Source organism: Oncorhynchus nerka, linkage group LG5, assembly GCF_034236695.1.
Source record: "Oncorhynchus nerka isolate Pitt River linkage group LG5, Oner_Uvic_2.0, whole genome shotgun sequence".
NCBI lineage: Eukaryota > Metazoa > Chordata > Actinopteri > Salmoniformes > Salmonidae > Oncorhynchus > Oncorhynchus nerka.
The window spans coordinates 67,397,552-67,422,136 of NC_088400.1; positions in this window are offsets into that span (position 1 = coordinate 67,397,552).

Consider the following 24,585-nt stretch of genomic DNA (forward strand, 5'->3'; position numbering starts at 1 on the left):
CCATGACTGCGTGGCCATGCACTCCTCCAACTCAATCATCAAGTTTGCAGACAACAGAACAGTAGTAGGCTTTATTACCAACAACAACGAGACAGTCTACAGGGAGGAGGTGAGGGCACTCGGAGAGTGGTGTCAGGGAAACAACCTCTCACTCAACGTCAACAAAACTAAAGAGATGATCGTGGACTTCAGGAAACAGCAGAGGGAGCACCCCCCTATCCACATCGACGGGACAGCAGTGGAGAAGGTGTAAAGTTTTAAGTTCCTCAGCGTACACATCACGGACAAACTGAAATGGTCCAACCACACAGACAGTGTGGTGAAGAAGGCCCAACAGTGCCTCTTCAACCTCAGGAGGCTGAAGAAATTTGGCTTGTCTCCTAAAACCCTCAAACTTTTACAGATGCACAATTGAGAGCATCCTAGTTTAAGCACACTATGTTTGTCTATTGTTGTGACTTAGATGAAGATCAGATCAAATTTGATGACCAATTTATGCAGAAATCCAGGTAATTCCAAAGAGTTCAGATACCTTTTCTTGCCACTGTATATACTGTATTTTATACCATCTTTTGCATATTGCCTATGCCGCTCTGTCATTGCTCATCTATATAGTTATATGTATATATTCTTATTCCATTCCTTAGATTTGTGTGTATTAGGTAGTTGTTGTGGAATTGTTAGTTTACATGTTAGATATTGTTGCACTGTCGAAACTAGAAGCACAATCATTTCGCTACCCTCGCAATAACATCTGCTAACCATATGTACGTGACCAATTAAATTAGATTTTTTAGCTACACCGCTACATGGTTAAACAGTTGTGTGTAGTTCTAGTAGTTAGCTACACCGCTACATGGTAAAACAGTAGTGTGTAGTTCCAGTACTTAGCTACACCGCTACATGGTAAAACAGTAGTGTGTAGTTCCAGTAGTTAGCTACACCGCTACATGGTAAAACAGTAGTGTGTAGTTCTAGTAGTTAGCTACACCGCTACATGGTAAAACAGTAGTGTGTAGTTCCAGTAGTTAGCTACACCGCTACATGGTAAAACAGTAGTGTGTAGTTCCAGTAGTTAGCTACACCGCTACATGGTTAAACAGTCGTGTGTAGTTCCAGTAGTTAGCTACACCGCTACATGGTAAAACAGTCGTGTGTAGTTCTAGTAGTTAGCTACACCGCTACATGGTAAAACAGTAGTGTGTAGTTCTAGTAGTTAGCTACACCGCTACATGGTTAAACAGTCGTGTGTAGTTCTAGTAGTTAGCTACACCGCTACATGGTAAAACAGTAGTGTGTAGTTCTAGTAGTTAGCTACACCGCTACATGGTTAAACAGTCGTGTGTAGTTCTAGTAGTTCGCTACACATCTACATGGTAAATTAGTAGTGTGTATTTCCAGTAGTTAGCTACACTGCTACATGGTTAAACAGTAGTGTGTAGTTCTAGTAGTTCGCTACACTGCTACATGGTAAAACAGTAGTGTGTAGTTCCAGTAGTTAGCTACACCGCTACATGGTAAAACAGTAGTGTGTAGTTCTAGTAGTTAGCTACACTGCTACATGGTAAAACAGTAGTGTGTAGTTCCAGTAGTTAGCTACACCGCTACATGGTAAAACAGTAGTGTGTAGTTCCAGTAGTTAGCTACACCGCTACATGGTAAAACAGTAGTGTGTAGTTCCAGTAGTTAGCTACACCGCTACATTGTAAAACAGTAGTGTGTATTTCCAGTAGTTAGCTACACCGCTACATGGTAAAACAGTCGTGTGTAGTTCTAGTAGTTAGCTACACCGCTACATGGTAAAACAGTAGTGTGTAGTTCTAGTAGTTAGCTACACCGCTACATGGTTAAACAGTCGTGTGTAGTTCTAGTAGTTAGCTACACCGCTACATGGTAAAACAGTAGTGTGTAGTTCTAGTACTTAGCTACACCGCTACATGGTTAAACAGTCGTGTGTAGTTCTAGTAGTTCGCTACACATCTACACGGTAAATTAGTAGTGTGTATTTCCAGTAGTTAGCTACACTGCTACATGGTTAAACAGTAGTGTGTAGTTCTAGTAGTTCGCTACACTGCTACATGGTAAAACAGTAGTGTGTAGTTCCAGTAGTTAGCTACACCGCTACATGGTAAAACAGTAGTGTGTAGTTCTAGTAGTTAGCTACACTGCTACATGGTAAAACAGTAGTGTGTAGTTCTAGTAGTTAGCTACACCGCTACATGGTAAAACAGTAGTGTGTAGTTCCAGTAGTTAGCTACACCGCTACATGGTAAAACAGTCGTGTGTAGTTCTAGTAGTTAGCTACACCGCTACATTGTAAAACAGTAGTGTGTATTTCCAGTAGTTAGCTACACCGCTACATGGTAAAACAGTAGTGTGTAGTTCTAGTAGTTAGCTACACTGCTACATGGTAAAACAGTAGTGTGTAGTTCCAGTAGTTAGCTACACTGCTACATGGTTAAACAGTAGTGTGTAGTTCTAGTAGTTAGCTACACTGCTACATGGTAAAACAGTAGTGTATATTTCCAGTAGTTAGCTACACCGCTACATGGTAAAACAGTAGTGTGTAGTTCTAGTAGTTAGCTACACTGCTACATGGTTAAACAGTAGTGTGTAGTTCCAGTAGTTAGTAACACCACTACACATGGCTAAAAGGTTCTTAACTATTGAAAACACTACAAATATTTTAATTTAGTTTAACTACCACCAAGCTACTGTAAAATGTGGGACTACATATAGTTCACGACTTCCCAACACTGTTAACGCTATGGCTAAGTTAGCACTTAACGACTACCAACCGTCCATGCTTTTTGTAAAGTTTGATGTTAGCCTTCGAAGCCATATTCGCTGCAGTATGTATCTACATCGACTATGTGCAGTTCTCTATATGCTATGATTATATGGCTGGAAAATCCTTGAAAAGTGGTTGGTCATGCTGGGAGCAGAGTCACAGCCAGGTGTTACCTCTTCACACATGTTTAGTGACAAGCCTCCTGGTGTCACCTGCTGTTTCCCACACTCACCCCCCATCCCCCCCTCGTTTTCTCCCTCTCCCCCCTATCTCTCTCACTCTCTCTGAATTATGTGTTGGACAAGAAGCTGTTAGTAAGAGGAGATCTCATAGTGAGTCAGACTCTTAAAGTGGCAATCTGCAGTTGCGACATCCATTTTTGGATTTATAGATTAATGATATACACCAATGGATCCGTGAAGAATAACTTATAAACGCCTCATGAGTTTAGTGCAACTGGCACACCCTAAAATATATGCTTGTTTTACTCCAATGTTTGTAAACATTCTAAATGTAAACAAACACTGTATAGCCTCAAAACAGGGTTAAAACTATCATGCTGATATTATGGATGGGGAGTCTTTGCATCCATAGTTATGTCTATTAATTTAAGAGTGGTTACATTTCTCTAGCCCCATCCCTCTGCTTTTTTTTTATACCAAAACAGAGGCGAGGTGCACACTTTGTTATTGTTTCAACTGTGGATTGGCCTTTTAAGTCTCAAATAAAATGTTCTACTGATGGTTTCCAATTACAGCGTAACTCCCGGAGTTTAGGGCCACTTCAATTGTTTCCTTTGATTGTTCTTGAGCTGAAAGGTCAAGTCTAATGCTTCAGCTATTCTTTGACAGATCCTGGAATCCTCAGGGTGGTGGAAAATACACCGTGCACACATTAAAGAGAGATGTAGTTGGCAGCTGGGATAGCAACACATTAAAGAGAGATGTAGTTGGCAGCTGGGATAGCAACACATTAAAGAGAGATGTAGTTGGCAGCTGGGATAGCAACACATTAAAGAGAGATGTAGTTGGCAGCTGCGATAGCAACACATTAAAGAGAGATGTAGTTGGCAGCTGGGATAGCAACACATTAAAGAGGGACGTAGTTGGCAGCTGCGATAGCAACACATTAAAGAGAGACGTAGTTGGCAGCTGGGATAGCAACACATTAAAGAGAGATGTAGTTGGCAGCTGGGATAGCAACACATTAAAGAGAGATGTAGTTGGCAGCTGGGATAGCAACACATTAAAGAGAGATGTAGTTGGCAGCTGGGATAGCAACACATTAAAGAGAGATGTAGTTGGCAGCTGGGATAGCAACACATTAAAGAGAGATGTAGTTGGCAGCTGGGATAGCAACACATTAAAGAGAGATGTAGTTGGCAGCTGGGATAGCAACACATTAAAGAGAGATGTAGTTGGCAGCTGGGATAGCAACACATTAAAGAGGGACGTAGTTGGCAGCTGGGATAGCAACACATTAAAGAGGGACGTAGTTGGCAGCTGGGATAGCAACACATTAAAGAGAGATGTAGTTGGCAGCTGGGATAGCAACACATTAAAGAGAGCTGTAGTTGGCAGCTGGGATAGCAACACATTAAAGAGAGATGTAGTTGGCAGCTGGGATAGCAACACATTAAAGAGGGACGTAGTTGGCAGCTGGGATAGCAACACTTTAAAGAGGGACGTAGTTGGCAGCTGGGATAGCAACACTTTAAAGAGAGACGTAGGGAAAGCAACGGTGTTCAAGGAGATTTTCAGAATCTCTGCCGCATCAGAGTCTTTATTTCCGCATTTAATGTCTGTCTTAAATAAAGAGTGAATAATCACAAGCCCTCTCAGATGTAATGCGTTTATAAAATGTTTATATTAATAAATAGCTGATGGTACGAGTTGATGGCGGATAGATCATGAGTTAATTCAACATACTTTGATCCACCACAGCATTGCAGGTACAGATAAGTACTTCAAAAGGAATTTTGAAATATTCAGCCATATTCATCCTTTTCAAATATCCACTTTAGGACAAGAAGGTTCATTTTAAGCTTGATTTCATGTATCATAACTCTATTCACAGATTGCTTTCATCACAAACAAAAAGCTTCCAAATAGAAACATTGATGTATGATCCATAAAGGTGCATTCAAAAAAGATTCACAAACAAATTCACAAACAAAAGACGAAGAGGGGGGCAGGAAACAACATCTATTCTTACCAGCGAGGGGCTCAGGGTAATAGCTTGTTGTCAGTTTCTAATGCCATCCTTCCTCCCGCTTCCAGCTGTGGAGTTTGTCCCCATATCCTGTTCCACATCAATGAGGGTTGTGTAATTAGACCAAAGTTATCCAAACTATTATTACTGCGGCCTCTTCTGTGGGTGGGGGTAATTACGAGGCCTGAGCGGTACACTGGAGAGCAACAATCAAAGACATGCAAATGAGCCGGAGCGAATGCATTAGCTAGTTTCCTACATCAAGACTGGTTGGTTGGATCGGATCAGCTGACATCGACTCAATGGGTAAGAGTGTTGCCATGACACCCGAAATGTTGTTTTATTTTTTGTATCTGTCTTGTGGCGACTCTAAATCTGATAAAATCATTTTCTAATGAGACAAAGCATAAATAACAATAATGCTCACAAGAAAACACTTGTCAAATAGGCTTGTCATCTCGGATCAGATTCGCATAGCTATATTTGACACTAGCAACATTCTCATAATTCAATAACTTCCTTCCATATTGCGCTCCTCCAACATACTGTACACCCATTGTGTTAATATTCGTTGTATTGGTTCAGTCGGATCAGTCCACAGACTCTACTCTCTATTACTCTAGAGCAGTGTTGTTAGAATGCTCCCCTGGTGCTAAATCAACATCAGTCTGGGGTCATCAAACTGTAAAGGATGGCCATTGATTTATTCACTAACCCTGTGAAATACGGGACCTTTAATTAAAGTTCCCAACCGGTCCAGAGCAGATACATGGAGGGACAGAGTGGGATGAGGGATGGGATAGAGAGAGAGGAAGAATAGAGAGAGCGAGGAAAGAGAGAGGAAGGAGTGAGAGAGATACTACTTTTATTATTAATGCCTTATTGCTGTTGGTCCCACCATTTTTAGTTAGATGTATACCTTGACAATATAAGTAACTTAACTTGCCATGTTAATAAAGTCTACTGAATTGAATTTTAGAGGGGAGAAGAGAGAGAGAGAGAGAGAGGAAGGAGAGAGAGAGAGAGAGAGAGAGAGAGGGGTGACTAGCTAGTTAGGGAAAACAGGGAATAGAGGCAGGTTTGGCTAATATTGCGTTAGCAGGATTATAAATGGTTCAACATCCATTATTGAATATTAGAGAGCAATCTTTTCATTAGTCTGCACAGGAATTAAATTAATACTGTACTGTCTAAACAAATGGTTGAGGGATTGTCCTTCAGAGGAGGATGTTTATGTGGAGAATAAGACAATTACCCAACACTTACTGCAGGCCGATACAGAGTTGACAGTATGTATACTGGTTGCTTCAATAATCAGTTGTGTAAAGCACTTAAGTAAAAATACTTTGAAGTACTACTTCAGTAAAAAAAAATGGTGGTATCTGTACTTTACTTTACAATTTATATTTTTACTTATACTTCACTACATTCCTAATGAAAATAAATGTACTTTTTACTCCATATATTTTCCCTGATACCCAGAAGTACATTTAGAATGCATAGAAGGACAGGAAAAGAGTCCAACTCACACACTTATCAAGGGAACATCCCTGGTCATCCCTACTGCCTCTGATCTGGCGGACTCACTAAACACAAATGCTTTATTTGTAAATGATGTCTAAGTGTTGGAGTACCCTGGCTATCCTTACATTAAAAAAAAAATCATGCTGTCTGGTTTGCTAAATATAAGAAACGTGTAATGATTTATACTTTTACTTTTGATACTTTAGTATATTTAAAACTAAATACTTTTAGACTTTTAATCAAGTAGTATTTCACTGGGTGATGACAATTGGGTTCTATTTCCACCACTTTCAATAATTACACACTATCACACCAATGTGAAATTGATACCTATCTCAGTAGAAATACTACCTATTTTGTTTGAAATAGATCAGCATGGTATGTATAGAGGGGCTCAAAGAAAACTAGTTGTGGAAAACTGACATTTACAATACAATTAGCTGAATATAATAAAACAAACGATGATGTGAGGCAACAAGTTTGGGAGTGCGTACAGAGAGAGATCACAGATGCTGAGGTAATTGGTGAGCATTGATGGTGGTGGTTAACAGTGGCACGGAGATAATGACTGTAATCTATACAGACTGGTGTATGGCCGGACACAACCCTCATTGGTAGAGCAAGCCATTGCTAAATCACTGTCATTCAAAATTGACACAAAAAAAACGGATGTTATCTCACGATACTCTCAAAATCATACGTAATAGACATTGAAAATGGTCAACTGCTGTCTGACGCAGTGTTCAGGTTTAGTTGGTGAGGTAGCCATGATTCAGATAACGCTAGGCCTCCTACTTAGTGTATCAAGCAAATACTTGGTTTTATTTTAGTCTCTGACCGCAGAACAGCTCATTGTGACAGTGTTGCAGGACAGAACATTCACTTTACCACCAGAAGAACATGAGTGGGTGGCTCTCTTACAATGAGAAAACTCTTACATTTCCACTTTGTCAAAATGGGTATAATGTAACTGTTGCATTTGACTCGTCACATAACCCGCCTTGGGCACACAGGATTGATTTCAGCGAGGAAGGGAGTGTGTAGGCAGGGCTGGATTCACCTCCACCAAGGGAAGTTAGCTAGAGCATTGAAATAGAAAGCGAAACACATTTATTCATTTCTCAAGGATGTTTTGGCAGAGCTCACTTGCGTCTGTTTCGTGGGGGATATTAATATATTTGGAGCATGTGGTCCATGGTGGTCCATGGTAACAGACTAGACGTGATAGAGTGTGATTGCTGCTGTTTATGATCTTCTTTACGGCTTACAGTATGTACTCAGTGGAGGCTGCAGAGGGGAGGACAGCTCATAATAATGTCTGGAACGGAGCACATGGAATGGCATCAAACACCTGGAAACCATGGAAACCATGTGTTTCATGTATTTGATACCATTCCACTGATACCACTCCAGCCATTAACATGAGCCTGTGCTCCCCAAATAAGCTGGCATCAACCTCCTGTGATGTACATCTTCCTCATTTAACTGGGATATGTCTTCTGTAGACAGGTACAGGTAACTGCCAAAGTAAAGGAAACACCAACATAAAGTGTCTTAATAGGGCGTCGGGCCATTATGAGCCAGAACAGCTTGAATGCACCTTGGCATAGATCCTACAAATCTATTGGAGGGATGCGGCACCATTCTTCCACAAGAAATTCCATCATTTGGTGTTTTGTTGACACACTTATCCAGAGCCACTAACAATATTGAGTGCATACATCAGATACAGGTGTGCACACGTGGAGGTGGAGAAAAACGTTGTCTCAGGTGCCACTCCAGAATGTCAGATAAGTGTTTAAATGGGTTGAGATATGGTGACTGAGATGGCCGTGGCATACATCACTTTCATGGTCATCAAACCATTCAGTGACCACTCGTGCCCTGTGGATGGGGGCCATGGTAACCAAAACAATGGCCTGCCCAGTATTTTTCTACATGACCCTAAGCATGATGGGATGTTAATTGCTTAATTAACTCAGGAACCACACCTGTGTGGAACACAGTAGGTTGGTGGCATCTTACTTGGGGAGGACTGGCTCGTGGTAATGACTGGATCAGAACGAGTGGAACAGTAGCAAATACGTGGTTTCCATGTGTTTGACGCCATTCCATTCACTCTGTTCCACCCATTATTATGAGCCGTCCTCCCCTCAGCAGCCTCCACTGGTGTGGAAGCACCTGCTTTCAATATACTTTGCATCCCTCATTTACTCAAGTGTATCCTTTATTTTGGTAGCTACTTGTACGTTTAGTGTCATCCACCTACACTACACTCACACAGGAGCATTGTGGATAATGTTGACTCCCCTGACCTAGTGGAAACCTTTTGGCCTGCTTCAAGAATCTACCCAGCTGTGACTCATAATCATTAAACTATGCCAGCAGAAGCTTTCAGCGTATTAAAGAACAAGATCTGTGCGCAAGTACCTCATGTTGGTCAAATGTCAACACAGAACTACTTGAAAAGCCTACACACCCCCTCACATTGTTTTTCCAGAGCCCTCAGAAAGTATTCATACTCCTGGACTTATTCCATCAGAAAGTATTCATACTCCTGGACTTATTCCACATGTTGTGTTACAGCCTGAATCCAAAATGGATTTCTCTCCCATCTACAAACAATGCCCCATCATTTCCAAGAGAAAACATGTTTTAATTTATGTTTGCAAATATATTGAGAATGAAATACAGAAATATAGTATTCAAACCCCTGAGTGAATGTATGTTAAAATCAACTTTGACAGATTACAGCTGCAAGTTTTTCTGGGTACGTCTCTAAGTGCTTTGCACACCTGGATTGTACAATATTTGCCCATTGTTCTTTAAAAATTCTTCAAGCTTTGTCAAATTGGTTGTTGCTCATTGCTAGACAACACTTTTCAAGTCTTGCCATAGATTTTCAAGGAGATTTAAGTCAAAATTGTAACTCGGCCACTCGGCCACAGGAACATTCAATGTCTTCTTGGTAAGCAACTCCAGTGTAGATTTGGCATTGTGTTTTAGGTTATTGTCCTGCTGAAAGGTGAATTCATCTCCCAGTGTCTGATGGAAGGCAGACTGAACCAGGTTTTTCTCTGAGATTTTGCTTATGCTTAGCTCCATTCCATTGATTTTTTATCTTGAAAAACTCCCCAGTCCTTAATGATTACAAGCATACCCATAACATGATGCAGCCACCACTGTGCTTGAAAATATGGAGTTGACGGTTGTATTTTACTTGCCCCAAACATACCACAAAAAGTGAATTGCTTTGCCACATTTTTTGTAGCATTACTTGAGTGCATTGCTACAAACAGGATGCATGTTTTGGAATATTTTTTATTCTTTACAGGCTTTCTTCTTTTCACTTTTTGTGGAGTATTGTGTATTGTGGAGTATTGTGGAGTAACTACAATAAAGTTTTCTCATATCACAACCATTAAATTCTGCAACTGTTTTAAAGTCCCCATTGGTTTCATGGTGAAACCCCTGAGTGGTTTCCTCACTCTCTGGTAACTGAGTTAAGAAGGATGCCTGTATCTTTGTAATGACTGGGTGTATTGATGCACCATCCAAAGTGTAATTAATAACTTCACCATGCTCAAAGGGATATTCAATGTCTACTTTTTAAATTTTTAACAATCTACTACTAGGTGCCCTTCTTTGTGAGGTATTGGAAAACCTCCCTGGTCTTCGTGGTTGTTGTATTTTTTATTTAACCTTTGATTAACTAGGCAAGTCAGTTAAGAACAAATTCTTATTTACAATGACCAAAAGGCAAAAAGCCTCCTGCGGGGACAGGGGCCTGCGATTACAAATAAAAAATAAATACTATATAAATATGTGACAAAACACATATCACAACAAGAGAGACAACACTACATCAAGAGAGACCTAAGATGACAACATAGCAAGGCAGCAACACATGACAACACAGCATGTTAGCAACACAACATAACAACAACATGGTAGCAACACAACATGGTAGCAGCACAAAACATGGTACTAACATTATTGGGCTCAGACAACAGCACAAAGGGCAAGAAGGTAGAGACAACAATACATCACGCAAAGCAGCCAAAACTTTCAGTCCATGCAACTTTTACTCCTGAACTTATTAAGGCTTGCCATAGCAAAGGGGCTGAATACTTATTGACATTTCAGCTTTTTATTTTGTATTAATTCGTTAATATTTCTAAAAAGATAATTCCACTTTGACATTATGGGATGTTGTGTGTAGGCCAGTAACAAACAAAAAACTACATTTAATACATTTTCAATTCAGGTTGTAACACAGCAAAATGTGGAAAAAGTCGAGGGGTGTGAATACTTTCTGCAGGCACTGTATCTACTCACCAGTCAGTGAACCACCAGGCACTGTATCTACTCATCAGTCAGTGAACCACCAGGCACTGTATCTACTCATCAGTCAGTGAACCACCAGGCACTGTATCTACTCATCAGTCAGTGAACCACCAGGCACTGTATCTACTCATCAGTCAGTGAACCACCAGGCACTGTATCTACTCACCAGTCAGTGAACCACCAGGCACTGTATCTACTCATCAGTCAGTGAACCACCAGGCACTGTATCTACTCATCAGTCAGTGAACCACCAGGCACTGTATCTACTCATCAGTCAGTGAACCACCAGGCACTGTATCTACTCATCAGTCAGTGAACCACCAGGCACTGTATCTACTCATCAGTCAGTGAACCACCAGGCACTGTATCTACTCATCAGTCAGTGAACCACCAGGCACTGTATCCACTCATCAGTCAGTGAACCACCAGGCACTGTATCTACTCATCAGTCAGTGAACCACCAGGCACTGTATCTACTCTCCAGTCAGTGAACCACCAGGCACTGTATCTACTCATCAGTCAGTGAACCACCAGGCACTGTATCTACTCATCAGTCAGTGAACCACCAGGCACTGTATCTACTCACCAGTCAGTGAACCACCAGGCACTGTATCTACTCATCAGTCAGTGAACCACCAGGCACTGTATCTACTCATCAGTCAGTGAACCACCAGGCACTGTATCTACTCATCAGTCAGTGAACCACCAGGCACTGTATCTACTCATCAGTCAGTGAACCACCAGGCACTGTATCTACTCATCAGTCAGTGAACCACCAGGCACTGTATCTACTCATCAGTCAGTGAACCACCAGGCACTGTATCTACTCACCAGTCAGTGAACCACCAGGCACTGTATCTACTCATCAGTCAGTGAACCACCAGGCACTGTATCTACTCATCAGTCAGTGAACCACCAGGCACTGTATCTACTCACCAGTCAGTGAACCACCAGGCACTGTATCTACTCACCAGTCAGTGAACCACCAGGCACTGTATCTACTCACCAGTCAGTGAACCACCAGGCACTGTATCTACTCATCAGTCAGTGAACCACCAGGCACTGTATCCACTCATCAGTCAGTGAACCACCAGGCACTGTATCTACTCATCAGTCAGTGAACCACCAGGCACTGTATCCACTCATCAGTCAGTGAACCACCAGGCACTGTATCTACTCATCAGTCAGTGAACCACCAGGCACTGTATCTACTCATCAGTCAGTGAACCACCAGGCACTGTATCTACTCACCAGTCAGTGAACCACCAGGCACTGTATCTACTCACCAGTCAGTGAACCACCAGGCACTGTATCTACTCATCAGTCAGTGAACCACCAGGCACTGTATCTGCTCACCAGTCAGTGAACCACCAGGCACTGTATCTACTCATCAGTCAGTGAACCACCAGGCACTGTATCTACTCATCAGTCAGTGAACCACCAGGCACTGTATCTACTCACCAGTCAGTGAACCACCAGGCACTGTATCTACTCACCAGTCAGTGAACCACCAGGCACTGTATCTACTCATCAGTCAGTGAACCACCAGGCACTGTATCTACTCATCAGTCAGTGAACCACCAGGCACTGTATCTGCTCACCAGTCAGTGAACCACCAGGCACTGTATCTACTCATCAGTCAGTGAACCACCAGGCACTGTATCTACTCATCAGTCAGTGAACCACCAGGCACTGTATCTACTCATCAGTCAGTGAACCACCAGGCACTGTATCTACTCATCAGTCAGTGAACCACCAGGCACTGTATCTACTCATCAGTCAGTGAACCACCAGGCACTGTATCTACTCATCAGTCAGTGAACCACCAGGCACTGTATCTACTCATCAGTCAGTGAACCACCAGGCACTGTATCTACTCATCAGTCAGTGAACCACCAGGCACTGTATCTACTCATCAGTCAGTGAACCACCAGGCACTGTATCTACTCATCAGTCAGTGAACCACCAGGCACTGTATCTACTCATCAGTCAGTGAACCACCAGGCACTGTATCTACTCACCAGTCAGTGAACCACCAGGCACTGTATCTACTCATCAGTCAGTGAACCACCAGGCACTGTATCTACTCATCAGTCAGTGAACCACCAGGCACTGTATCTACTCACCAGTCAGTGAACCACCAGGCACTGTATCTACTCACCAGTCAGTGAACCACCAGGCACTGTATCTACTCACCAGTCAGTGAACCACCAGGCACTGTATCTACTCATCAGTCAGTGAACCACCAGGCACTGTATCCACTCATCAGTCAGTGAACCACCAGGCACTGTATCTACTCATCAGTCAGTGAACCACCAGGCACTGTATCCACTCATCAGTCAGTGAACCACCAGGCACTGTATCTACTCATCAGTCAGTGAACCACCAGGCACTGTATCTACTCATCAGTCAGTGAACCACCAGGCACTGTATCTACTCACCAGTCAGTGAACCACCAGGCACTGTATCTACTCACCAGTCAGTGAACCACCAGGCACTGTATCTACTCATCAGTCAGTGAACCACCAGGCACTGTATCTGCTCACCAGTCAGTGAACCACCAGGCACTGTATCTACTCATCAGTCAGTGAACCACCAGGCACTGTATCTACTCATCAGTCAGTGAACCACCAGGCACTGTATCTACTCACCAGTCAGTGAACCACCAGGCACTGTATCTACTCACCAGTCAGTGAACCACCAGGCACTGTATCTACTCATCAGTCAGTGAACCACCAGGCACTGTATCTACTCATCAGTCAGTGAACCACCAGGCACTGTATCTGCTCACCAGTCAGTGAACCACCAGGCACTGTATCTACTCATCAGTCAGTGAACCACCAGGCACTGTATCTACTCATCAGTCAGTGAACCACCAGGCACTGTATCTACTCATCAGTCAGTGAACCACCAGGCACTGTATCTACTCATCAGTCAGTGAACCACCAGGCACTGTATCTACTCATCAGTCAGTGAACCACCAGGCACTGTATCTACTCATCAGTCAGTGAACCACCAGGCACTGTATCTACTCATCAGTCAGTGAACCACCAGGCACTGTATCTACTCATCAGTCAGTGAACCACCAGGCACTGTATCTACTCATCAGTCAGTGAACCACCAGGCACTGTATCTACTCATCAGTCAGTGAACCACCAGGCACTGTATCTACTCATCAGTCAGTGAACCACCAGGCACTGTATCTACTCATCAGTCAGTGAACCACCAGGCACTGTATCTACTCACCAGTCAGTGAACCACCAGGCACTGTATCTACTCACCAGTCAGTGAACCACCAGGCACTGTATCTACTCATCAGTCAGTGAACCACCAGGCACTGTATCTGCTCACCAGTCAGTGAACCACCAGGCACTGTATCTACTCATCAGTCAGTGAACCACCAGGCACTGTATCTACTCATCAGTCAGTGAACCACCAGGCACTGTATCTACTCACCAGTCAGTGAACCACCAGGCACTGTATCTACTCACCAGTCAGTGAACCACCAGGCACTGTATCTACTCATCAGTCAGTGAACCACCAGGCACTGTATCTACTCTCATCAGTCAGTCAGTGAACCACCAGGCACTGTATCTGCTCACCAGTCAGTGAACCACCAGGCACTGTATCTACTCATCAGTCAGTGAACCACCAGGCACTGTATCTACTCATCAGTCAGTGAACCACCAGGCACTGTATCTACTCATCAGTCAGTGAACCACCAGGCACTGTATCTACTCATCAGTCAGTGAACCACCAGGCACTGTATCTACTCATCAGTCAGTGAACCACCAGGCACTGTATCTACTCATCAGTCAGTGAACCACCAGGCACTGTATCTACTCATCAGTCAGTGAACCACCAGGCACTGTATCTACTCATCAGTCAGTGAACCACCAGGCACTGTATCTACTCATCAGTCAGTGAACCACCAGGCACTGTATCTACTCACCAGTCAGTGAACCACCAGGCACTGTATCTACTCATCAGTCAGTGAACCACCAGGCACTGTATCTACTCATCAGTCAGTGAACCACCAGGCACTGTATCTACTCACCAGTCAGTGAACCACCAGGCACTGTATCTACTCACCAGTCAGTGAACCACCAGGCACTGTATCTACTCACCAGTCAGTGAACCACCAGGCACTGTATCTACTCATCAGTCAGTGAACCACCAGGCACTGTATCCACTCATCAGTCAGTGAACCACCAGGCACTGTATCTACTCATCAGTCAGTGAACCACCAGGCACTGTATCCACTCATCAGTCAGTGAACCACCAGGCACTGTATCTACTCATCAGTCAGTGAACCACCAGGCACTGTATCTACTCATCAGTCAGTGAACCACCAGGCACTGTATCTACTCACCAGTCAGTGAACCACCAGGCACTGTATCTACTCACCAGTCAGTGAACCACCAGGCACTGTATCTACTCATCAGTCAGTGAACCACCAGGCACTGTATCTGCTCACCAGTCAGTGAACCACCAGGCACTGTATCTACTCATCAGTCAGTGAACCACCAGGCACTGTATCTACTCATCAGTCAGTGAACCACCAGGCACTGTATCTACTCACCAGTCAGTGAACCACCAGGCACTGTATCTACTCACCAGTCAGTGAACCACCAGGCACTGTATCTACTCATCAGTCAGTGAACCACCAGGCACTGTATCTACTCATCAGTCAGTGAACCACCAGGCACTGTATCTGCTCACCAGTCAGTGAACCACCAGGCACTGTATCTACTCATCAGTCAGTGAACCACCAGGCACTGTATCTACTCATCAGTCAGTGAACCACCAGGCACTGTATCTACTCATCAGTCAGTGAACCACCAGGCACCGTATCTACTCATCAGTTAGTGAACCACCAGGCACTGGGAGAGATAGAACTGACCTAGTGTAGATTATAACAGTTCAATGATTTATGACACTCATCAGTCAATGTCTTCCTGAAGGACATTACTAACTACAAATGCTCCAGAGCATGATTGTATATGAACAGAACCCAAAGATGAGGACATTGCAGGTTCCCTTATTTATCAGAGCAGTGATCCAAGGTGAAGAGAAACAACTACAACAGATCTTTATCAACTGAGAACACATTCTCATTTACAGCAACGACCTGGGGAATAGTTACAGTGCATTGGAGAGGGAGGATGAATGGGGATGATTAGGTGGCCATGATGATACGAGGTCCAGATTGGGAATTTAGCCAGGATTTAGCTACTCTGTTCTGTATTTTCAAAAAACATATACACAAAAAGGTTAGCTGTCGGACTGGTGTGTTATACAAGACAGATATCTTCTAAATACTGTAATATTGAGAGTCTTGCGGCGTACTATTATTAAGTAGTGTATCTATGTTTGAAGTGACATTGAGGTATTCTCAGTGTTCAACACTCAGATGACATGTCAATCAACATACATAATAATGTCTGTTCATGCATTAAACATTCATATTAACTCATGTATTTGAAACAGTTTCCCACAATCAGCTGTTACAAAGAGCATTGACAGCATGGTGCCTGACTTCGGGTAATGAGGGGAAGAAAGAGAATGCGAGAATCACTAACCATTATTTTTTACAAATGTAACCTTTGGAGGAAATTGGGACATGTGAAGCCTAAAAAGGGAATCACACATCAAGACAAATGGTCTCTATCTTAAAGGGACTGTTCGCTCATGTTACAAATGTGTGACTGAGTTGCTCTAATTCCTCAATGGCACAGCTGGCAGAGCTCAAAAAAGCACCTTATAGTTGAAAATTCTTCTTGGAGTCACAAGTGCATTGAAATGACTTAGGAACTCTGCATACTTTGGAGAGGTGTGGACACCTGCAGACACCAGTTAGTCCTCTCATTCAAACCTTTGTCATTTTTGTGTCTTATGTTGCAACTACCCCACATTTTCCAGGAATATTCTTATCACGTTACTGAATGTATCCAGAATATTTTCAGAAGCAGCAAAAAGTACAGAAAATGTCAAATGCACATCAAATCAACAGTGTAATGTTTGGATTCAGTCTTGCAGGTGAACTGTTGTGTTTAATAAAACTTTCATAACGTCCCAACTGTTCCCTTCAAATTGCTACCATGGTTTTGCAATATGCTTTTCATATTTCTTCTGTTAGAAACATTTCAATTTAGCCCTATCCATATGGACCTATTCCCACGAATGTGAGAGGTTAAACATTCACATTAACTCATGTATTTGAAACAGTTTCCTACAATCAGCTGGTGCAAAGAGCATTGACCGCATGGTGTGTGGCTTTGGGTAATGAGGGGAAGAAAGAGTGTGTAAAATTGCTGCTTTATTTCTTATTCTTTTAACCTTTGGGAAAATGTAGATATTTGAAGCCTTAAAGGGGAATCACACAATACTTATTTTCTCTATCTTAAAGGGGCTGTTCACCCAGATTACAAATGTGTGACTGAGTTGATGTAGGCACACAACTGTACTCGGCACGCTACTGTATTTGTGACATGCTACCACTCCCATTGGTTTGCGCGCAACAATGTTAATACTAACTAGAGTAAGCAAACTATCCTGCATGGAGTGTATAAAACATTAGGAACACCTTCCTAATATTGAGTTGCACCCCCTTTTGCCCTCAGAACAGCCTCAAATCATCGAGACATCGACACTACAAGGTGTCAAGCGTTTCACAGGGATGCTGGCCCATGTTGACTCTACAAGGTGTCAAGCGTTTCACAGGGATGCTGGCCCATGTTGACTCTACAAGGTGTCAAGCATTTCACAGGGATGCTGGCCCATGTTGACTCTACAAGGTGTCAAGCGTTTCACAGGGATGCTGGCCCATGTTGACTCTACAAGGTGTCAAGCGTTTCACAGGGATGCTGGCCCATGTTGACTCTACAAGGTGTCAAGCGTTTCACAGGGATGCTGGCCCATGTTGACTCTACAAGGTGTCAAGCGTTTCACAGGGATGCTGGCCCATGTTGACTCTACAAGGTGTCAAGCGTTTCACAGGGATGCTGGCCCATGTTGACTCTACAAGGTGTCAAGCGTTTCACAGGGATGCTGGCCCATGTTGACTCTACAAGGTGTCAAGCGTTTCACAGGGATGCTGGCCCATGTTGACTCTACAAGGTGTCAAACGTTTCACAGGGATGCTAGCCCATGTTGACTCTACAAGGTGTCAAGCGTTTCACAGGGATGCTGGCCCATGTTGACTCTACAAGGTGTCAAGCGTTTCACAGGGATGCTGGCCCATGTTGACTCCAATGCTTCCAATATTTGTGTCAAGTTGGCTGGATGTCCTTTGGGTGGTGGACCATTCTTGATAGACGCAGGAAACTGTTGAATGTGACAAACCCACCAGCATTGCAATTCTTGACACAAACCGATGCACCTAGTACCATATCCCATTCAAATGCACTTTTGTCTTGCCCATTCACCCTCTGAATGGCAAACATACACAATCCATGTCTCAATTGTATCAAGGCTTAAAAATCATTCTTTAACTATCTCTTTCCCATCATTTACACTGATTGAAGTGGATTTAACAAGTGTCATCAATAAAGGATCATCACTTTCCCCTGGTTAGATCATGTCATGGAAAGAGCAGGTGTTCCTAATGTTTTGTACACTGTGTATATTGTTCGTCACTGACTGACTTACCATAGAGCGACACATTTCTCTGGATACATTTGTAAATGTTTCATTCAATAAAAAGCCATACTGCCTATACCTTTCCTCAACTATGACCCACACCTGCTCAACTCACAAGGAAATCACATCCTGTTCAGACAGAGGGCGAACCAGCCAAAGCAAGTGGACAGGGTGTTGTATGGGTCTGACAAAATGGTCTAGTAGTCCAGAAACACCTTTCCCCCTTCCCTCCAGATGGCCAGAGGAGACTGCCAGGGCAGGGCTGGCCTGCCTGCACAACCATGACCTCCAGCTCTGGATCAATTAGCCCAACATTAATGTTGTTAGCCTGCTACACATACAGAGATGCCATCTCTCATGAAAATCAGCTGAGAGGAATTCTCCGTACAAGTCTGTAAACATGGTTAAAGATGGAATCTGCAGTAGGGGAAACAGCGCCACTGTTTGTCCCAGAGCCTTTGTTATTGTTTTGTGGATGAGAATGGAGGAGAGAATAACAATGTGCACTACATATTCTGTTGTTCTATCGCGTGTGCGATGATGTCAGAGGTAAGTTAAAACAGTGTTCGTTGTTTGCAGTAACTTCTTAGTGGTTGTAATATCCAAACGGACTTGGCAGTTTCACCAATTAAGGATCCTAGCTTTCAATTATGGGGGAAAGCACTAACTGTATTTTTGCAACAATATTATCATTCTGGAACAACAGAGGGTCCCTTTAAAGATGGCATCCGCAGTTTGGGAAACAGCTCCACTGGCCGCCCCACTACGTTGTTATAGTTGTTAGCTGCAGAGCTGAGGAGCGTCAGGCAGCCTGGTAACAACATCAGCGCAGTACATATTGTGCTCTTCTGTCACACGTGCGATGATGTCAGAGGGGACAAAACTGTGTTCATTGTTTGCAGTTACTTCTTTGTCGTTGTAAGATCCCAAACGGACATGGCTGTTTCACCAACTAAGGATTACAGCTTTAAGAGATTGTATGTGTCATTTTAACATGAAAATGAATGACATAAAATACGAGGAATGGGATATTCCTAAAATTACACCATTCCCAAGATCTTGGTTTTCCTTCATTGGGAGTATGTCAGCTCCACACCCCAGATCTATTAACAGATGGGAAAGTGTGCCTTACTTCCTCCTCTCCTCTTATCTGGAGGCATGGAGACCCATGTAGGCTACACTGCTCCGGGGACCATATGTTACTCCTTCCTTCAAGGAAGAGATGGAGGCATGGAGACTTGCCAAATCACATTGGCTAGACCCCAGGGTCTTTCTCTATTGTGTCAGGGAGAGCTTTGATGGACTTCCTCCAACAATATGGACCATTTCAATTGACCCTCCAATAAACCACCTCTTCTGGTACACCCCAAAGACCAAGAGACCCAAGCATCCATTGAGACAGTGAGTAACTGAAGTAGTCAGGGTCTGTGTGTCACACCCTGATCTGTTTCACCTGTCCTTGTGCTTGTCTCCACCCCCTCCAGGTGTCACTCATCATCCCCGGTGTTTTTTTACGTGTGTTTTCTGTCTCTCTCTGCCAGTACGTCTTGTTTGTCAAGTCAACCAGCGTTTATCACCTAGCTCCTATTTTTCCCAGTCTCTGCTTTTCCTAGTCCTCCTGGTTTTGACCCTTGCCTGTCCCGACACCGAACCTGCCTGCCTGACCATTCTTACTGCCCTGACCTCGAGCCTAAAGACTTGTACTGTTTTGGACTCGGACCTGGTTACTGAACCCCTACCTATCCTGACCTCGAGCCTAATGCCTTGTACTGTTTTGGACTTGGACCTGGTTACTGAACCCCTACCTATCCTGACCTCGAGCCTAATGCCTTGTACTGTTTTGGACTCGGACCTGGTTACTGAACCCCTACCTATCCTGACCTCGAGCCTAATGCCTTGTACTGTTTTGGACTCTGACCTGGTTACTGAACCCCTACCTATCCTGACCTCGAGCCTAATGCCTTGTACTGTTTTGGACTCGGACCTGGTTACTGAACCCCTACCTATCCTGACCTCGAGACTGTCTAACGCCCTGTACTGTTTGGATTCTGACCTGGTTTATGAACTCTCGCCTGTACCCGACCTGCCTTTTGCCTACCCCTTGTGTTATAATAAATATCAGAGTTCAACCAGCTGCCTCCCCTGTCTGCATATGGGTCTCGCCTTGTGCCCTTATACTGTGATTTCAAAACAGAGGTTATATTGTGCTGGGCATGACACAAACACTATCAGTTTTCTACCCAGAATACCTATGGTGATGTCTGGTTAACACCGTTATCTCCCTGAAGGAGACACATCAACAATCAGCATCATTAGTGTCTACTGGGTCTATATGAATGACCTACTCTATGTTGGGCTATACACTCACAAGAATCAATACGAATAATCCAAATGGAGTTGACATAACAGAGTATGGATAGCAGGCGTTCCCTATCTCCAATCTATTTCCAGCAGTAAATCATTCACCCACCGAGGCTACAAGCAACATTTACCACTTTGTAACAACATGGAAGGATAATGAAATAGAAAATATAAATGTAGTTACACTGAGTGGATGGGAGGGAGATATCAATATCTCAGACCCTCCTGGTTGCTTTCTGCAGGAACACTCTCCTGTTCTCTATGGCTAGGAGTGAGGAGGTAGGTTCTCTATCTCTGCAATCATAATCAACATTGATTCGACTACACTACATGCACGCCAGCATGGATTCATCTGAAGGGAGACTACCTAGGTTTTCATATTTTCTTATTTGGAATCTACCTGCAAAATGCAGACAGGATACGTGTGATCACAGATTTATATTGTTCAGGAATATTTACAGTGTAGTAATCTACAACTTTCTTCAGGCTTGCAGTGACCTGTATCTACTTATTTGTGGTTGGTGGAAAAGGATTAGTGATAAGAAAACACATTAAAATGCTATAGGGTTACATCCTGCAGCTCAGGTGAAGAATAGAAAACTCCACAAAATAGCCCCAAGATTAATGTAGGTTTCTGAGTTTCCTGGAAGCCATAACTGAGATATACAACATGCCGCCAATGACCGTCCTCAGCTTGTTGTTGTCTCTAACACCTCCAGTGTTAATTGTCACCTATTTTAGATTTAGTTTTAGGCTTAGTCTTTATGAGTAAAACACTTTCTGATCTTAGTCACATTTTAGTAATTTCATCCATCTTAGTTTTAGTTATGATCGGTCGACAAAAACTGGACAATTTTTGTCTAGTTTTAGTCAGTCATTTTAGTACTATTTTAGTCATTGTAGCATTCTTCTGTTTTGTTAAATAGTTCATACAAATCTCTAAGTTAACTTCCACTTGTCACGTTCTGACCTTTATTTCCTGTGTTTTGTATTTAGTTAGTATGGTCAGGGCGTGAGTTGGGTGGGCAGTCTATGTTTGTTTTTCTAGGTTTTGGGTATTTCTATGTTTTCGGCCTAGTATGGTTCTCAATCAGAGGCAGGTGTCATTAGTTGTCTCTGATTGAGAATCATACTGAGGTAGCCTGGGTTTCACTGTGTGTTTGTGGGTGATTGTTCCTGTCTCTGTGTTTGCACCAGATGGGACTGTTTTAGGTTTTCTCACGTTTGTTGTTTTTGTTAGTTATCTCATGTGTAGTTTCTTTAGAAATTAAAGAACATGAATAACCACCATGCTGCATTTTGGTCCGCTTCTCTTTCACCAGAAAACCCTTACACCACTCCCTTAGTCACAGCCATTTCAGTCACATAATAGTCAGTGCAATCTTTTCTATGAAATAATTAGGCTAATATTTAAGCTACCTGTATGTGCACATTCAGATGGCCTTGTCCAACTAGGTCTACGATCCCCTTGTATACTTTAACTGGCAACATTGATATTGTGGCAGATTGTAACCAATGCCAGCCATAATTAACCATATACCACTCCCCATCATAACCATCAAGGGGGTAAATAACTGGTTTTCTGAGAAAAGGGGAGAATTGAAGCTTCACAGAAATAGAAGAAATATTACTTGCACTCCTAATATTCAACAAATACCATTTGATTTCCCCATAGGAAAAAAGCAACCTCAACCACATTTACGGACTGCAAGAGACCGCATCAATGAACAACAGCGCACTTGGGAAAATAGAGCTTCTGATGAGATCAAAGCAAAAATAGCCTACATGAAAGTAAGAGGGAGAGTAATCATTGTTTCTAGTTCAGGTTAGTTACTCGTGAAGTGTCCTTGCTCTGCATCAGTTCAAAAGATTGATGAGTGACTGAAGAGACCGCCTGGGAGCTGTGTGGGAGAACCCCCCAGATCAGCTCAATCAGACCGCGCAACTGAAAGATCTTTGCATTACATTCTGCATGCTTGCTTATGATTGGACAAAACAGATGAAAAGGAGCATGTCAAATGTCCATTAGGAATTATCGTCTAGTCACATTTTCGACAACTAAAATGAAAAGTAATTTGTATTAGTTATCGTTTTTTTCCAGGGTCTCCTCTCATTATCATAATAGTTTTGGTCAGGAAAAAGAGGTGATTGTCGTAGTTATTTTCGACGATATGATATCAAACTGTATCAAACTTATCGACTAATACTTTAATTTACACAACAAACCCCCAGCAAGCTGAGTAATTAAAGCAGTGCAGTTGACAAAGTCCCTATGGTGGAGCTGAGGTAATTCTCACTGAGGTGGGATAGCTGATAAACACCTTAAAAGCCCAAACATTAAGCCTTTATTTATCTACAGCTCTCACCATGAGAGAAGGTACAGACCCATATGCTGTGGCCCATGAGTTCTAGGTATGGAACCATAGGGCAGAGCCTTATTCTCTCTAGCAGATGTACAGAGTGTAATTACTGTTCACAAAGGGGGTTCTAGCAGCACGCTATGGGCCTCAGGTCCTGTCCTACACAGCCTTTCTCTAGGAAGAGCCCTCTGGGAAAGAGCCCTGATGGGGTGGGTTGAGTCCCTGTGCCCCCTGTCACCCCTTGCCTCATGCTGTCAGATATGTAGATGACCTTTGACCCCCAAAACTGTCCCTAGATGGAAACAGGGCATATGTGCCACTACCATCATGTTCAGTAGCAGGGCCATGTTTTGTAACCGTATGCTGGATAACATGGAAAGGCAGCAGAGGCAGTCAAGAGAGGCGAATTACAAGGTAATTGGGGTGCAATTTTAGGAGAACATGACAGATTTGTGAGTTTAATGAGCATAGAATGTTCAGCATTTTAGTCTGTCATCTGATTTGAAATGGTTAGACATTATGTCCAAATTATTACAAGGCAATTGATTTAATGAGAAGCTGCAGAGCCAAAAGTCTGGTTTCTGACTACCAATGCATGGTGGTTGAAGCTGGTTTCACCATACATTTTTTTTTTAAACTTCAACATAGCCTACGTAACCATGAGTTATAGTCTATGGAACTACACACAACTTGGAGGCAGTTGAAGTAAAGACACATTTTAACTGTATCCTTTCAGTTTCTCTACTAGTATAACTTCCATTTTCATTAGGCACTTTTATGGCCCGGTTCCCAGGTGAAAACCCCAGTAAGGTATGGCTGTTTCCTCCCCTAGTTATTAATCAAACAACAATCCTTCTAAAATAACCCATAGGGCGGAATGCTCTATTCCCCCGACTACGACACTCCACTGACCAATTTCCCATCAGGCACAGTGACTCACCCCCATGTTGGTAGAAGCTGCAGCGAGACTTTATTACCTCAGCACAGGCAGACAGGGAGTCATAAAGCTGACAGGTGTGATAACTCGTCCCCACATTGTCAGGGTGGAGCGAGGGATGGAACAAAGGTGTGATGGGGAAGGGCAGGAAGTGATCATCTTTGGAGGTGCTGAATGGTCCAGCGACACGCCGCTGCCATGCGCCAGCCAGGGACTGACAGAGTGAGAGAGCCGTGGACAGTGATGGGTGACTGAAGGGGAAGCGTGACAGATCAGATCCGGCTGCTATGGGAACGTTCCAAATGGCACCCTATTCATTCTCTATATAGTGCACTACCATGGGCCCTGGATGAAAGTAGTGCACTAAATAGGGAAAAGGGAGCCATTTGGGATGCAAACCTATATCTCCCGTT